Genomic DNA, 17,154 nt, shown 5'->3' with positions numbered 1-17,154 from the left:
AAAAAAAAAAAAAAAAAAAAAAAAAGTCTTCTCAGGTTATCTTTGGAAAATACAACCCGCCAGGTGTGCTTTTGTGTCTACCTTTCCTGCCAGAACACTAATTCATGCAGTCCCTCAGGTGCTCATTTGTTCACTCGTGCAACATTTGTTGAGTGCCTATTGCTCTCCAAACACTAAGGCAGGTCCCTTATATAGATGATTTCACCTAATCTTCAGGTCAACCCTTTGAAGTAAATGCATCATCCCTATATTTAACACGTGAGGAAGCTAAGGTTCAGAATGGTGCAGTGACTTGCCCAAATTCATGTGAATGAGTGGAGAACCCATGATTCGAACCCATAACTACCCATTCCAGAGCCTATGCCCATTCCTTAACCAGCTTGCCCTCCCAGGATCAACATAACCAGGCTGCCTTCAAGGCTTTTGAGTCTGTACCTTGGCTAAGCTCCGTGCTCTTCGTGCCCCCAGGACAGGTCAGAGGGGCTGGGGAAAGGAACAAGGCAAACATTGTCTGGGGCCAGTGGGAAGGAACCCCAAGTCCTGTTCCAGCTATGGAACTTCCACTTGTGGTCCCAGAGGTTCTGACTGCACAGTGCAGGGTTGGGATTCATGCCCTTATTGAAGAGACAACACCTATTCACACATGACCAACAGGGGTTATTTTGGTGCCAACTCCAGTCAGCTGAGTGTCAGCCTGGAGTGCTGAGTTGAGAAAGATCATGAGCAGAATCTGGGCTGGGCAGGAATAAGGTTCTTGATCCATTAGTTATGTCTGCCATTGATACATAAGGTATCAGGTATGTCGGCACATGGGCCTTGCATCCCAATCTTACAAAACTACATCTCTTTTCATATGGGACAATGCTAAGAAGCAAGCACAACAAGGGCAAGGATTTTGTCTGTTTTCATCCCTGCTATACCCCCAGTGCCTAGAATAGAGTCCTTCAGGGATTAGTCTCTACTAAAAATACAAAAAATTAGCTGGACGTGGCAGCTGGCGCCTATAGTCCCGGTTACTCCAGAGGCTGAGGCAGGAGAAAGGCGTGAACCTGGGAGGCAGAGCTTGCAGTGAACTGAGATCACACCACTGCACTCCAGCCTGGGGGACAAGTGAGACTCTGTCTAAAAAAAAAAAAAAAAGAAAAAACAAAGGAAGAAAAAGAAACATACAGTAGGTGTCATGTGATGATAAATGCTTTGGAGAAATATTAAATGAGTAGGGGGCCAGGCGCAGTGGCTCATACTGTAATCCCAGCCCTTTGGGAGGCCAAGACCAGTGGATCACCTGAGATCAGGAGTTCAAGACCAGCTTGGCCAACATGGTAAAACCCCGTCTCTACTAAAAATACAAAAATTAGTTGGGTGTGGTGTAATGCCAGCCTATAATCCCAGCTACTCAGGAGGCTGAGGCAGGAAAATCATTTGAACCCAGGAGACGGAGGCTGCAGTGAGCCACAATAGTGCCACTGCACTCCAGCCTGGGTGACAGAGTGAGACTACGTCTGAAATAAATAAACAAACAAATAAATAAATAAATAAATAAAAATTTAAAAAATAAAATGAGTCCGAGAACAGGAATTCTGCAGTGAGGTGGGAGAAGATTTGCCTCCTGGCCTGTAGGACCATATGAAGATTAGAGTCCGGGGTACAAAGGATGGTGAACTTGGTCTTACCCAAAACACCTAGAGCTCCTCTTACTTCCTGGTGAATATTATGTTATATTTGAAAGTGTAACACAATATAGATATATAATCCTTACTGCTAAGTGTTGTGAGGGTTAAATGAGAAAATATTTGTGAAAAGTTTAACTTTGTGTCTGGTATACAGTGAGGGTTCAGTGAGGAGGTGTATTACCATATTCCTTTCATTTATTCAGTAAACATTACACTCAGTATTGACTATACACCAGAACCAGCCACTTGGGGCTAAGTGTTATGACCCAGTTCAGCCAATGCTTCACCTTCCCAACTGGACTATAAACAGGTTGAGGGCAGGAGTTATGTCTAATTCATTCCCACACGAAAGTCAGAGCAGGATGATCTCTCCCATCCTCTGCTTTTGTAGGAGAAGAATCTGAGGCTCACACTTGTTCAAGGCCACATGGCAGAATGAGGCAGTGCCAGAACTAGAACTTGGTCTCTGATCCGGTCTTTCCTCCACCATTGGATCTTAAGAAAAGTTACGGCCGGGCGCGGTGGCTCAAGCCTGTAATCCCAGCACTTTGGGAGGCCGAGACGGGCGGATCACGAGGTCAGGAGATCGAGACCATCCTGGCTAACACGGTGAAACCCCGTCTCTACTAAAAAAATACAAAAAACTAGCCGGGCGAGGTGGCAGGCGCCTGTAGTCCCAGCTACTCAGGAGGCTGAGGCAGGAGAATGGCGTGAACCTGGGAGGCGGAGCTTGCAGTGAGCCGAGATCGCGCCACTGCACTCCAGCCTGGGTGACACAGCGCGAGACTCCGTCTCAAAAAAAAAAAAAAAAAAGTAGAAAGAAGTTTTCCAAAATGTCTGAAATAAAAATGTTGAGTTTTTCAGGGGGATCTTTGGTGGGTTTATTGCCTTTAAGCCCCCTGCTGTCTATGACGCACCATCATGGATTCTGTCCAAGGCCCCTCCTGTGGAATTGGCTCATCAATTGATTGAATTTTTTTTTTTTTTTTTTTTGACAGTCTTGCTCTCTCGCCACGCCGGAGTGCAGTAGCGCGATCTCAGCTCACTGCAGCCTCTGCCTCCTGGGTTCAACCAATTCTCCTGCCTCCACCTCCTAAGTAGCTGGGACTACAGGTGCATGCAACCACACCTGGCTAATTTTTGTTTTAGTAGAGACAAGGTTTCACCATGTTGGCCAGGATGGTCTCGATCTCTTGACCTCGTGATCCGCCCAACTCAGCCTCCCAAAGTGCTGGGATTACAGGCGTGAGCCACAATACCCGGCTGGACTGAATTTCTTTAATCCCGTTTCCTCCCATTTCCCGCAGCACCAAAAGTAACTCTCCTCTGGGGTACCTCTGGGTGGATAAGTATCCTTAACTTTATTTTTTATTTATTTATTTATTTTTTTTGAGACGGAGTCTCGCTCTGTCGCCCAGGCTGGAGTGCAGTGGGGATCTCAGCTCACTGCAAGCTCCGCCTCCCGAGTTCACGCCATTCTCCTGCCTCAGCCTCCCGAGTAGCTGGGACTACAGGCGCCCGCCACCTCGCCCGGCTAGTTTTTTGTGTTTTTTAGTAGAGACGGGGTTTCGCCGTGTTAGCCAGGATGGTCTCGATCTCCTGACCTCGTGATCCACCCGTCTCGGCCTCCCAAAGTGCTGGGATTACAGGTTGAGCCACTGCGCCTGGCCAAGTATCCTTAACTTTAAATGTGTCCTTGTGAAATATGTTATACTCTTGTATATACAGATCTACAAAATGGTCACGTTATAAGCCTTACTTTGCTTCCTTTTTGACGTGGCACATGTTGGTTACTTCTGTTTACTTTCTTTCTTTTCTTTTTTTTCTTTTTTTTTTTTTTTTTTTAAACAGAGTTTCGCTCTGTCGCCCAGGCTGGAGTGAAATGGCACAATCTCGGCTCACTGCAACTTCTGCCCCACGGGTTCAAGCGATTCTCGTGCCTCAGCCTCTTGAGTACCTGGAATTATAGGTGCTCACCACCATGCCCGGCTAATTTTTGTACTTTTATTAGAGATGGGGTTTCACCATGTTGGCCAGGCTGGTCTCGAACTCCTGACCTCAAGTGATCTGCCTGCCTCGGCCTCCCAGAGTGCTGGGATTACAGGCGTGAGCCACCGCACCCGGCCTGCTTCTGTTTACTTTCATAATTGGGGGAAAAAAGGCCTGACAAATGGGCAAAATTTGGGTCTGATGGATTTGTTGTTTTTTTTTTTTTTTTGAGACAGAGTCTTGCTCTGTTGCCCAGTCTGGAGTGCAGTGGTACAATCTCGGCTCACTGCCACCTCTGCTTCCCAGGTTCAAGCGATTCTCCTGCCTCAGCCTCCTGAGTAGCTGGGATTATAGGCACCCACCACCACACCCGACTAATTTTTCTAGTTTTTAGTAGAAATGGGGTTTCATTATGTTTGCCAGGCTGGTCTCGAACTCCTGACCTCAAGCAATCTGCCTGCCTTGGCCTCCCAAAGTGTTGGGATTACAGGCATGAGTCACCCCACCTGGCCCAATGGATTATATTCTTGAAAACGATAGAGAGTAGATTTTAAGTGTTCTCACCACAAAAATAAGTATATGAGGTAATGCATATGCTTATTGGTTCAATTTAGCCATTCTACAATGTATATGTATATTACAGAACATCACATTGTACATGTTAAATGGATACAATTTTTGACAATTCTAAAAAATTAATATTTTAAAAGGAATACTGTATAGCAGGGTTTAAAAGGCAAAACATAACAACAGTTTTGGTGAAAATATGTTATCCCATATGATTGCAGATACGTTTTATTTTATTTTCCCAAGTTAATTCAGGCACCAACATGTACACTGGAAACTGAATAATCTTTTTTTTTTTTTTTTTTTGCTCCATCACCCAAGCTAGAGTGCAGTGGTGCAGATCATGGCTCATTGCAGCCTTGACCTCCTGGGCTCACATGATCCTCCTGCCTCAGCCTCCTGAGTGGCTGTGAGTACAGGCATACATCACCATGCCCAGCTAATTTTTTATTTTTTGTAGAGACAGGGTCTTGCTATATTGCCTGGGCTGGTCTCGAACTCCTGGGCTCAAGCAACCCTTCCTCCTCGGTCTCCCACAGTCCTGGGATTACAAATGGGAGCCACCATGCCCGGCTTTGAATCATCTTAGGGTAAGTTGGTTCAGACAGTGCAAAGGCTTCCCTGTGGCCTGACAGGAAAAGTATACCTCTCAGGAATGTTCCTCCTCAGATCAGACCCTCAATATGACAGCACTTGGCCCCAGCATGGGGTAGATCCATCCTGTAGATGGCGGCATCTCACAGTACAAGGGCTGCTGAGGCCAGCTTTACCCAAGGAGCCGAGAAAACCATCTGCTAAACCCTCACCTACAAATGCTCCTGGCCCTCCCAGGGAGAAAAGAAAACAGACTTCCTCTGTGGGCCTATCAGCCCCGCCCAGGGGACTTAGAGATCCTGCAGCTTCCTTATTGATCCTCTTGTCCAGTGCTGCCCACAGGGAGTCCAAGGACCCACAGCGTCTGCCTCCCCTGGGAATTCGTTAGACATGCAGATTCTTGGGCCCCACCCCAAAATACTGAAACAGAATCTCTAGGAGTGGGGCCCAGCAATCTGCGTTTTGGGGTTTTGTTTTTAAGAGTCAAGGTTCTGGCCGGGCGCGGTGGCTCAAGCCTGTAATCCCAGCACTTTGGGAGGCCGAGACGGGCGGATCACGAGGTCAGGAGATCGAGACCATCCTGGCTAACACGGTGAAACCCCGTCTCTACTAAAAATACAAAAAAACTAGCCGGGTGAGGTGGCGGGCGCCTGTAGTCCCAGCTACTCGGGAGGCTGAGGCAGGAGAATGGCATAAACCTGGGAGACAGAGCTTGCAGTGAGCTGAGATCCGGCCACTGTACTCCAGCCTGGGTGACAGAGCGAGACTCCGTCTCAAAAAAAAAAAAAAAAAAAAAGAGTCAAGGTTCTCTCTCTGTCACCCAGCCTGGAGTGCAGTAGCATGATCAGAGCTCACTGTAGGCTCAAACTCCTGAGCTCCGGCAAGACCTCCTCCCGTCTCAGCCTCCCAAAATGCTGGGATTACTGGCATGAGCCACCTCGCCTGGCCCCAATCTGTGTTTTAACAGGCCCTATGGGTGACTTCGATGCACTCAGGCGTTTCAGGGGCACCTGTTATCTCCAACTTCCTCATTTCAGGAATGGAGAAATTGAGAACAGATACAGGAAGTAGCTTGTTGCTGAGCCAGGCAATGGCAGAGACCACACAATAACTCAGCTTCCTAATGTTCCTTCCACTTGAACTTTCAGTAACTTCTTTTCTTTCTTCCTTCTTCCTTCATTCCTTCACTCATTCATGCCTTCGACCTCCAATTACATGCTTCGGGCTGCAATGGAGGACCAGGCGTTTAGGGACAGCCTCACTCTTCTTCCCCATGTGGGGCTTTCTCAAGGCCAGAGGTCTAGGATTCAGGATGGTGGAAGTATCTGCTAGCTCTCTTCCAGCTCACCCCTGGGTCTCCAATTCCAGCCCAGATAGGAGTCTGATGTAGGCTGCAGGCGGCCCCCACTCCCCAGCTCCTTCTGGTCTTCTTTTCCTCTTTCTTGGCACCTGGGGCTCTCTGTCCCATTCCTCACCACTAATGTCTTGCTCTTGGGAGAAATGCAAGGGCTGGAGGCTGTTACTGTTCCATTTCCCAAAGGGACTAATGATCAAATTAAAGGCCCTTCCCAACAATGGCTTTGCGCTGAAGGAGCCAGCACTAAGTCCAGACCAGGGTTTGCGTGTTAGCATTTTGAGCTGGATATTTCCTTGCTGTAGGGCTGTCCTGTGCATTGCAGAATGGTTAGCAGCATTCCTGGCCTCTACCTAGCAGGTGTCAGTAGAATTCCTCCGCCAGATTGTGACGACCAAAAATGTCTCCAGATATTGCCAAGTATCCCCTCTGGGTGGTGTTGCCAGATAAGACAGAGAATGCCTGGTTACATTCTTTTTTTTTTTTTTTTTTTGAGACAGAGTCTCACTCTGGAGCCCAAGCTGGAGTACAGTAAGGCGATCTCGCTCACTGTAACCTCCACCTCTGTGGCTGAAGCAATTCTCGTGCCTCAGCCTCCCGAGTAGCTGGGACTACAACTGCGCACCACCACACCCAGCTAATTTTTTGTATTTTAGTAGAGACGAGGTTTCACCATGTTGCCCAAGGTGGTCTTGAACTCCTGAGCTCAGGCAGTCCATCTGCCTCTGCCTCCCAAAGTGCTGGGATAACAGACATGAGCCACCACGCCCAGATAAGTATTCTAATCACAGATAAGCAACAAGTAATTTTTAGTGCCTGAATGTCTCAACTATTGTTGTGTTTATTTTTTACTTAAAGAATCTTGCAACTCTACCTCAGGGGCAAAATCTTTCTTCATTGGCCCAGATCAGGGTCTGGGGTGTGGGGAGCAGTTAGTGAGAGAATCTGATGAGATAATCATAGGCCATGAGTTTACAAGGGCAAAAACTTTGCCATAATCAGAATATAATGGCATCTCATTACATATTTTATCTGATAGTGGATATGAGGACACTGGAACTGTATCAGATTCCATACCTGAGTATTTATGTCCAGCCCAGGACTGGACATTAGGGACACACTCCCTAATAAATATAAACTGAAGATAATGTTTTGTTTGACTCACATATCATTTTTTAAAGGTGTGACTTTGGGCTTGACATTCTAAAATTGGCAACTGGCTGAGCACGGTGGCTCATGCCTGTAATCCCAACACTTTTGGAGACTGAGGCGGGAGGATTGCTTGAGCCCAGGAGTTCAAAACCAGCCTAGGCAACATAGTGAGACCCCCATCTATACAAACAATTTTAAACAAATAGCTGGGTATGGTGGCACATGCCTGTACTGCCAGCTACTTGGAAGGCTGAGGTGGGAGGATCACTGGAACCCAGGAAGTTGAGGCTGCAGTGAACTATGATCATGCTGCTGTACTGCAGCCTGGGCAACAGAGAGAGACCCTGCCTCAAAAAAATAAAATAAAATAATCAGGAAGCGACTGGCCGTGGTGACTCACACCTGTAATCCTAGCACTTTGGGAGGCCAAGGTGGGCGGATCACTTGAGGTCAGGAGTTCAAGACTAGCCTGGCCAACATGGCAAAACCCCAACTCTACTAAAACTACAAAAATTAGCTGGAGGTGGTTGCGCGCACCTGTAGTCCCAGCTACTTGGAAGGCTGAGGCAGGAGAATTGCTTGAACCCCGGAGGCGGAGGTTGCAGTGAGCTGAGATTGCGCCATTGTACTCCAGCCTGGGCAACAGAGCAAGACTTGTCTCAAAAAACAAACAAACAAACAAACAAAACACACACACACACACACAGAGGAAGTTATCACATAAGTCAAAATTTCCAGTATCTCTTGGAAAATACAGCACAACTTCCAAATGCTTGGAACATCTGACAGTTTGCCTGTACTCCCAAGGAGAAAAGGTTGGCTGGAACTAAGAGGTACCTGCCCCTCTCCACTGGCCCAGATCAGGGTCTGGGGTGTGGGGCAGATACTTCTCAGCTGGACCAGGGGAGAGGGTCAGGTATCTCTCAGTTCCAGCCAGGCTTTTCCACTCGGATCCTGTGTTCCCCTTATTACCCACAGTCCCCACCACTCCCTATTGCCCCACACCAGGACCCATCACCCATTATGTTAATCTACCTGTATGCATTTGCATGTCAAAGCTCTGGCCTAGTGGTGAAGAGGTATTGGAATGGCATGTCCTTTTAGGTGATCTATTGTAATGCTGGTGCATTATCCTCATTTTACAGATAAAGAAACTTGCCTTTAGGGAGGTTAAGTGAATCAACATCTTAATGAGGCTGGATTAGAACCCAAGTCCTTTGACTCCAGGGTCTAGGCCCATGCCTCACCCTGGCCAGAGTTCGTTGTGAGAGAGGACTCAACCGCAGGGCCAAGAGCATTGTGGCACCAGGGACCTGGAGGGGAAGTGGTAACAGGCACGGAAGGCCAGACCTCCTCACACTCACTCATCTGTGAGAAAGTACAAAAGCAAGAGAAAGCTGGCTTGGGGGTGGCACTCAACAGGTGCTCTGAGTGGCACCCAGGGCCAGGTCCTGGGAGAGGACAGAAAACAATTGGGACTCCTCAGCCCCCGGCAGCTCCCGGTGCCCAGTCACCCACAACACAACCGTAAGTAGCTTTTTTTGTTGTTTATTTTAGGCTTCTTCCTCATTCCACAAAACCTGTATGCTTTTTTGTTTTTTGTTTGTTTGTTTGTTTGTTTTTGAGACAGAGTTTTGCTCTGTTGACCAGGCTAAAGTATAGTGGCGCGATCTCAGCTCACCGCAACCTCTGCCTCCCAGGTTCAAGCGATTCTCCTGCCTCAGCCTCCCGTGGAGCTGGGATTACAGGTGTGCACTATCACGCCCGGCTAATTTTTGTATTTTTAGTAGAGACAGGGTTTTACCATATTGGCCAGGCTGGTCTGGAACTCCCAACTTCAGGTGATCCGCCCACCTTGGCCTCCCAAAATGCTGGGATTACAGGTGTGAGCCACTGCGCCTGGCCAAAACCTGTATTCTTACCTTATCCCTTCCCTCCAGGGACACAAGAAGCCAGGTGGGCCTGTCTGGGGCAGGGGATAGATGTCATTTCAGGACACCTGGGGTTGTGGAGGACCATTCGCAGGAATGCTCAGGGCTGGCATCCTCCCCCTAGGACCAAGAATCAGGACTTTGGCTTTCATTTCATTAGAGAGACAAGAATTACACATACACACAGATGGCCTTACTGTGTGCCAGGCGCTGCCCTGAGAGCCTTTAGTGGTTTGATTTATTTAATCCTCACAACAGCTGTATGCAGTAGGCGCTATCACTATGGCCCACTTGATAGGTAGAGGCTAGGTGACTCACCTGAAATCACGCGGGCATTGAATGAGAGTATTGGCTTGAGCCTAGGCAGTCTGGCTTCGAGGCCCACCCTTCAGCCACCAGGCTATCCTGCCTTACAAGGTGTGGACTGTAGCAGTAGATGGGGGCCAGGAAAGGACAAGGGCTGGCAGAGGCCTTTGAGATGACCAGGTGAGTCCCGTGCGCTCATTTTATAGATGGGGAGACCACAAGGTAGTGTTAGGGGCACACTGGACTCAGCAGGCCAGGGGTCTGTTCTGGAGTAAGTTCTACTCAGCAGAGGGAAGAGCAATATTTTCCAGTGTGCCCTGGGGTCAGCGTCCAGGTCTGAATCCCAGCTCTGCCACTGGAAGCTCAATGGCCTCAGGCAAATCACTCATTTCTCTACCACTCAGCTTCCTCTTCTGAGAAATACGGGCCTGAGACAGTCACTCACAGGCTTGTTGCCAGGGTCAACTGTCTGATGCGAGCACAGGGAGGGCAGCGGCACAGGGCTCAGGAATGGCTGTGGTGGAGAGTTTGATCTTCACCCCCTCTGCTCTTGCTATGGATTTGAGATGAGGATAAAATGAGGCCTGGCTGCTTTTCCCTCGAATGAGTGACAAGTAGACACGTTGGCAGCATGAAAGCCAGGACGGTGGCTGGAGAGAAGTTCAGGGAGACCTCAGGAGGTGGAGTCCCAATAATCGTGGCCCCAGCTCTTTAACCACCTTGTGGCTTACCAGAAAGACCCCCTCACCTGCCCTGGGCAGGTGAAGCGTATTCTTTACCCTTTGGCCCGCTAAGGCCAGGCTAAGGCAGTGAAGACAGGAAAATGGCAGCCTGGCTCAGTCAAGCAGAGCCCTCCAGTGCCAGCCCCATCGCTTCCCTCCTCATTTTACAGTACCAGTCACTCTTACTGCACGCCCTCAGGTGTGCATAAAATGGTCTTTCCTTTATTCAGATTAAATAACATTCAACAGGACTCTGAGCCTCATCCTGTTGGGCTAGGAGGAAATGAAATGTCCAAGTGCACTGAGCTTCCCTCACTCCCACCCCCAGCCATGCACATTGACCCAGAGGACACACAGAACGTAAGCGTGACAGAGGCTCCTGGGTCCTCCTACGATGAATGCCCATTGCCCAAATGGGCTTGACTGTCTGAAGTCCAGCCTTGCCCACTTCCCTGGCATGCTGGAGTCCAGATTCTTTGTAAGACCTGAAACCACTGTGTCTCATTTTGATATCCAGGATCACCCAGTGACTTTCCCAAGAGGTCCCACCATCTCTCCAGAAAGCAGAGTCCAGGTGCCCATGACCTCTGGCCCCCTCCCAGCCAAGGACAATCTCTCCTCTCCCCTTGGCTGTGGATGGCAGATGGACACTCTTCTCTCCCCACCTGCCACCCACGTGGCCTAACCTTCTCACTGCACTCAGGTTCTCAGGAAAAGACAGGAAGACGGGTTGTCTTCAAATAGCTTCTGCTTCCTATTCTCACCGCTGAAAAAAGTCCCCAAGCCGTGAGACACAAAGGGCACTCTGAAAAGAGACAGGCAGCCCTATCTTACAGATAAGAAAAAGCAAGACTCAGCAGCAGTGTTGACTTGCTCAGTGTCACATAGCCAAGGAATAGCAGAGCCAGTGTGAGCAGAGTCCTGCGCTGTGGGTTCAGAGCGTGTGCTATCAGTCACGTGGAATCACATGGAAACCCAAGTCTCCCTCATCAATTACTCAGGCGACCTGGCGCAAGTCACATCACCTTTCTGAACCTCAGTTTCTTCAACTCTAAAAATGACACTATCATAGCATTCCCAACCTGCCTCAAAGGGGCTCTTGTTTTGTTTGTTTGTTTCTTTATTTTCTTTTTCTTCTTTCTTTCTTTTTTTTTTTTTTTTTTTTGAGACAGTGTTTTGCTCTTGTTGCCCAGGCTGGAGTGTAATGGCACGATCTCGGCTCACCACAACCTCTGCCTCCTGGGTTCAAGCAATTCTCCTGCCTCAGCCTCCCAAGTAGCTGGGATTACAGGCACGTACCATCATGCCCAGCTAATTTTGTATTTTTAGTAGAGATGGGGTTTTTGCATGTTGGCCAGGCTGGTCTCGAACTCCCGACCTCAGGTGATCCACTCTTGTTTTTTTCTTAAGCGAACATTGATGAAGAATTTATTACACATTTGAGCTCTGTGACCGTTCCTCATTCAGTCCTCACCACAGCCTAGGAGGGGGCTGCTATCACTAACCACATTTGCAAGGTGAGAAACTGAAGTTCACACAAGCTTAAGACTTGTCCAAGGCGCCGGGCATGGTGGCTCACACCTGTAATCTTGGCACTTTGGGAGGCCCAGGCAGGAGGATAGCTTGAGCTCAGCAGTTCAAGACCAGTCTAGGAAACACAGTGAGACCCTCTCTTTACAAAAAAAAAAAAAATTAGCCAGGCGTGGTGGCACATGCCTGTGGTCCCAGCTACTCAGGAGGCTGAGGTGGAAGGATTGTTTAAGCCTGGGAGATTGAGGCTGCAGTGAGCTATTATTGCCTGGGCAATTGAGCAAGTTCCTGTCTCAAAAAAAAAAAAGAAAAAAAAGAAAGAGAGAGACTTGTCCATGGTCCCACAACTGGTGGTAATGGCAAAGCTGAGACTCAAGTCCAGGTCAGTCTGGATCCAGAACCGAGCCATATTGTGGTGGGAATCAAATAGGAGAACGGGAGTGGAAATGCTTCTAGGTACAGAGATGCAGTGCTGGCTCGGGGAATCATCACCAGGGTTGTCTTTACTGTGTCGCTTGCCGGGCTGTGTTTCAGATGCCATCAGGTGGACAACCTGAGAACCTGTGCTGGGGAGGAAACTAGGGGGATATCATATGAATATGGCTGGCTTCTCTCTCCCCACCCCAAACTGAGCAGTCCAATCCAGTCCTGCGAGGTGTCCACGCTGTGCCAAGACCCTGAGGCTCTAGCCCTTGGCCCAGGTGACTTCCTGTTTTCAGGATGATTTCTGACAGAGCTTCCCTGCCTGTGCTTAGGCATTATCTTATGTAATCCTCACCTCGGTCCTATAAAGACACTTCTCTTTCTCTCCCCAAGCGATAAACGAGGACGCTGAAGTCTTGGGAGAGGGCATAGTGGGAACCCACGCATGGCCAAGGCTCTCAGCCTCCAGCTACGCTGCAGGGACCACCAGAAGAGTAAGATCAGGTCTCAGCCTTCTTCCAGCAGAACGCAGAACAGTGTAAAACTGTTCCCTTTTCCCTCCATCTCCTGGGGAGAGAAAGGATGTACTCAGTCCTCACTCCATGCAGCAAAGACCTCAAATGCCAGGGAGAGACAATGACAGACAAGGGCAGATTAATGGGGGAGGAACTGCATGGGGGAGGAACTGCATAGTGGAGACAGGGCCGAGCAGGGAGGAAAGGATTCCCCAGCAGGCGAGGGAGTGAAGGCTGCTGGGGCCCCATCCAGTCGGGGAGGATGTGGGTGAGCCCGTGAGCAGAGGTGACTTCGTGGTTCGGTGTCCCGTGAGCTTCACGGCTTTTCCTCCCCTCCCCCACGTGCTCCCACTGCCCAGAGAGGAGGTCTCTGATCTTCTGCTCATACAGTGAGTCAAAGACAGCTTTTCCCACTCCCCTACCCCCACCACCCCACCCATCTTTCAGCAGCTCCCTTGCCTCCCTAGAGGTTGAGGCCACCCCTAAGTTCCTCTTTGAGAGCCACAGCTGCATTCACGGTGTTGCCTCCATCCAAATTCATTGAGTTTGTCCTCTGTGTCTCCCCCTGGGTCTGTTTGGGTCCTGGAGACTCTGATGGAGCTGGGAGCTGGGGAATAGAGCCCACTGAGAGCAAGGGAGGAGCCAGAGGCTGCTTCACCGACCTTCTGTAGCCCTCCCTCCCTTCCAATGGGCCCATTTGACAGATGAGGCCACCAAGGCTTAGACACAACAGGTAGAGACAGGAGTCAAACCCAAGTCTGTCTTCCCACTACTTTCTACCAGTTTTTCCCACCAGGCAAGGAGATGTTCCAGAAGGTTCACATCATTAGAAGGTCTTAATGCCTGTTTCCATTTTTAAAAAAAATTAGTGAATAATTATTGTAATGTTTAAAAGATATTTTTCTCAACGTGAGATCTTCCTAGGATAAGTGGAAGAATCAAATCTGGCAGTTATAGCCAGGCATCGCTTGAGCCCAGGAATTCAAGGCTGCAGTGAGCTGAGATTGTGCTAATGCACTCTAGCCTGGGTGACAGAGCAAGATCCCTATCTCCAAATAAATATTTAAAAAGGGATAATTGGCCAGGCATGATGGTTCATGCCTGTAATCCCAGCACTTCGGGAGGCCCAGGCGGGCAAATCGTGAGGTCAGGATATCAAGACCATGCTGGCCAACATGGTGAAACCCCATCTCTACTAAAAATACAAAAATTAGCTGGGCGTGGTGGCACATGACTGTCATCCCGGATACTCAGGAGGCTGAGGCAGGAGAATTGCTTGAATCAGGGAGCCAGAGGTTGCAGTGAGCTGAGATAGTGCTACTGCAGCCTGGTAACAGAGGAAGACTCCATCTCAAAAAAAAAAAAAGCAGCGATAGTTAGTGGTGATAGAACAAACTATCTCATGACTCACAACCAGGCAATCAGTCATTCAGCCACAGCTTTGGCTGATACATGGCTTTACATCGTTTTTGCTCTTAATCTGATATCATTTAATTTATACACTTACTGAGCCAATGATTAAAGACAGCATAAGAAACTGATGTCAAAAATACAAGGAAGCTGGGTATGGTAACTCACGCCTGTAATCTCAGCACTTTGGGAGACTGAGGTAAGCGGATCACTTGAGGCCAGGAGTTTGAGAGCAGCCTGGCCAACATGGTGAAACCCCATCTCTACTAAAAAAATACAAAAATTAGCCAGGTGTAGTGGCAATGCCTGTAATCCCAGCTACTTGGGAGGCTGAGGACGGAGAATTGCTTGAACCTGGGCAGCAGAGGTTGCAGTGAGCTGAGATCACACCCTGCACTTCAGCCTGGGCAACAGAGCAAGACTCCATTTCAAAAAAAAAAAAAAAGAAAAGAAGAGAAGACAAAATATGAGGAAATGACGGTGTTAACTCCTCTGCAGATTTGCTTCAAGATTCTTTTTTCTCTCTTTTTTTTTTTTGAGACAAGGTCTCCCTCTATCACCAGGCTGGAGCGTGGTAGCGCGATCTCAGCTCACTGCAACCTCTACTTCCCAACCTCTGCCTCCTAGGTTCAAGAGATTCTCCTGCCTCAGACCCCCATGTAGCTGGGATTACAGGTGCATGCCACACACCTGGCTAATTTTTTCGTATTTTTAGTGGAGATAGGGTTTCATCATGTTGGCCAGGCTGGTCCTGAACTCCTGACCTCAGGTGATCTGCCCACCTCGTCCTCCTAAAGTGCTGGGATTACAGGAGTGAGTCGCCATGCTCGGCTTGCTTCAAGATTCATAAATTACATTTATCTGATCAACTTTCTTATATGGCATATTAGAGAAATCCTAGTACTTCACAACATTTCAAAGGTTGGTAAGAAGAGAGAATAAGATGTATTCTATCTTTTCCTGTACTGGGCATAAAAGAGAGCTACACCTGCAAGGCATATACAGAGAGGCATGCAAATAGGGCCCTGAGACATATTTTTTCTTTTCTTTTTTTTTTTTTTTTGAGACAGAGTTTCACTCTTTTTGCCTAGGCTGGAGTGCGATGGCGCAATCTCGGCTCACCGCAACCTCCGCCTCCCGGGTTCAAGCGATTCTCCTGCCTCAGCCTCCCGAGTAGCTGGGATTACAGGCATGTGCCACCACCCCGGCTAATTTTGTATTTTTAGTAGAGACGGGGTTTCTCCATGTTGGTCAGGCTGGTCTTGAACTCCCGACCTCAGATGATCCACCTGCCTCGGCCTCCCAAAGTGCTGGGATTACAAGCGTGAGCCACCGTGCCCAGCCTATATTTTTTCTTTTCTTTTTTTTTTTTTTTTTTTGACAGAGAGTCTCACTTTGTCACCCAGGCTGGAGTGCAGTGGTGCAATCATGGCTCCCTGAAGCCTTGACCTCCTAGACTCAAGCCATCCTCTCATCTCAATCTCCTAAGTAGCTGGGGCTATAGGCACATACCACCCCTCCCAGCTCGATGAGACCTATTTTATCTCATCATATAGCAAACAGAAAATTACTTTTAGAAAGTATAAACTGGCTGGGTGCGGTGGCTCACGCCTATAATCCCAGCACTTTGGGAAGTGCTGAAGCTCAAACTGGATCACTTGAGCTCAGAAGTTCAAGACCAACGTGGGCAACATGGCAAAACTGCATGAAGGAAGGAAGGAAGGAAGGAAGGAAGGAAGGAAGGAAAGGGAGGAAAGGAAGGGAGGAAAGGAAGGAAGGGAGATTTAAAAAAGAGAAAAATTTAAACAATACAGTTATTGTAAATAGTACATTTGATTTAAAATCACTTCCTTTTTCATGGGCCAGAGAAAATTATGAAATAGCTCCAGTAATTTCCTCTGGGGTTTATAAAATTAAGTTTTCTATGGCCCACACATCCCATTTAATCCTCACGACAGTCCTGAGTGGAGATATTTTCATTATTCCCATTTTACAGACAAGGACAGTGAGGCTCAAGGAGACGACGTAATTTGCACGAGAGACCACAGCTTTAATAAGGGGCAGGAGGTAGCTACAGTGGTGTGGGCCTGGAGTCCCACTACTGGAGAGTCTGAGGGAGGAAGACAGCTTAAGCCTAGTTCTCCAAAAAACATCAGAGTGGGAGCAGAATCAGAACTCACAACTATGATTCAGGCTGCCTCTGTCTACCTATTTCCTCCTTATTCTCAGTTGGTTCCGAAAGTAAGTTCAGGACCAACTGAGAATCTGTTCAGAACCAATTGAGAATCTCTTTTACACAGAGCAGGAACGGGAACTAGAAATCCAGGCTGCCTTGCAAGTTTGGCTCCCAAGGCCTGAGACTGGCTTGATAGAGTGTTGGCTTGACAGAGTGTCCTGTGATCCCACTAGATCCCAAATCCCAGGCCAGAGATTGTAACATGTCTTCTTTGTTATAGTCCCAGTGACCAAAAGCCAACAGATGCACAAATGCACCTTAATTCTATTATAGAGAGGTAAAAGGAACTTACAGGTCAGCTCCCCAGATGTCTGGCCTATCCCTGCCGTTCCTCTTCTCTCCATGGCCTGAGTCCCCATGCCAGGCTTAATTCATCCATCAGCCTCTGCCCAGCTTGTCCCTTTGTCCCCTCCAGCCCCTTTGCCACCACTCACAGCTCTTACCAGCCCCATGAGTCAAGCCTCTCTGCTGATACTGGTTTCCCCAGCTACAGAACAGGAGTGATACTAGTCCCCCATCATGGACTTGTGTGTAGAATATATAATATGGAAATATATACAATATATAAAGTGCAAAGATGGCTGGGCGTGGTGGCTCACATCTGTAATCCCAGAACTTTGGGAGGCCGAAGCAGGTGGATCACCTGAGGTCAGGAGTTCAAGACAAGCCTGGCCAACATGGTGAAACCCCGTCTCTACTAAAAATACAAAAACTAGCTGGCATGCTGACAGGTACCTGTAATCCCAGCTACT

General features: G+C 48.4%; 1 protein-coding gene across 2 annotated transcripts in view; it reads left to right on the top strand.

The window, feature by feature from the left end:
- CNR2 (cannabinoid receptor 2) overlaps positions 1-17,154 on the top strand; it is an 86,288-nt gene that overhangs the window by 33,547 nt on the left and 35,587 nt on the right. Inside the window, exon 1 of one of the 2 annotated variants that reach the window (XM_025360263.1) lies at positions 8,727-8,856. The exons of the other annotated variant lie outside the window; for it this stretch is intronic. The gene's annotated coding sequence lies outside the window, so the exon portion shown is untranslated. Of the gene's footprint in view, positions 1-8,726; positions 8,857-17,154 lie in introns of those variants that run through there. 2 annotated transcript variants of the gene reach the window in all.

Source organism: Theropithecus gelada, chromosome 1 (assembly GCF_003255815.1).
Source record: "Theropithecus gelada isolate Dixy chromosome 1, Tgel_1.0, whole genome shotgun sequence".
Taxonomy (NCBI): Eukaryota; Metazoa; Chordata; class Mammalia; order Primates; family Cercopithecidae; genus Theropithecus; species Theropithecus gelada.
Note: the sequence above shows the minus strand (reverse complement) of the source record. Positions and strands in the feature narration are given on the sequence as shown.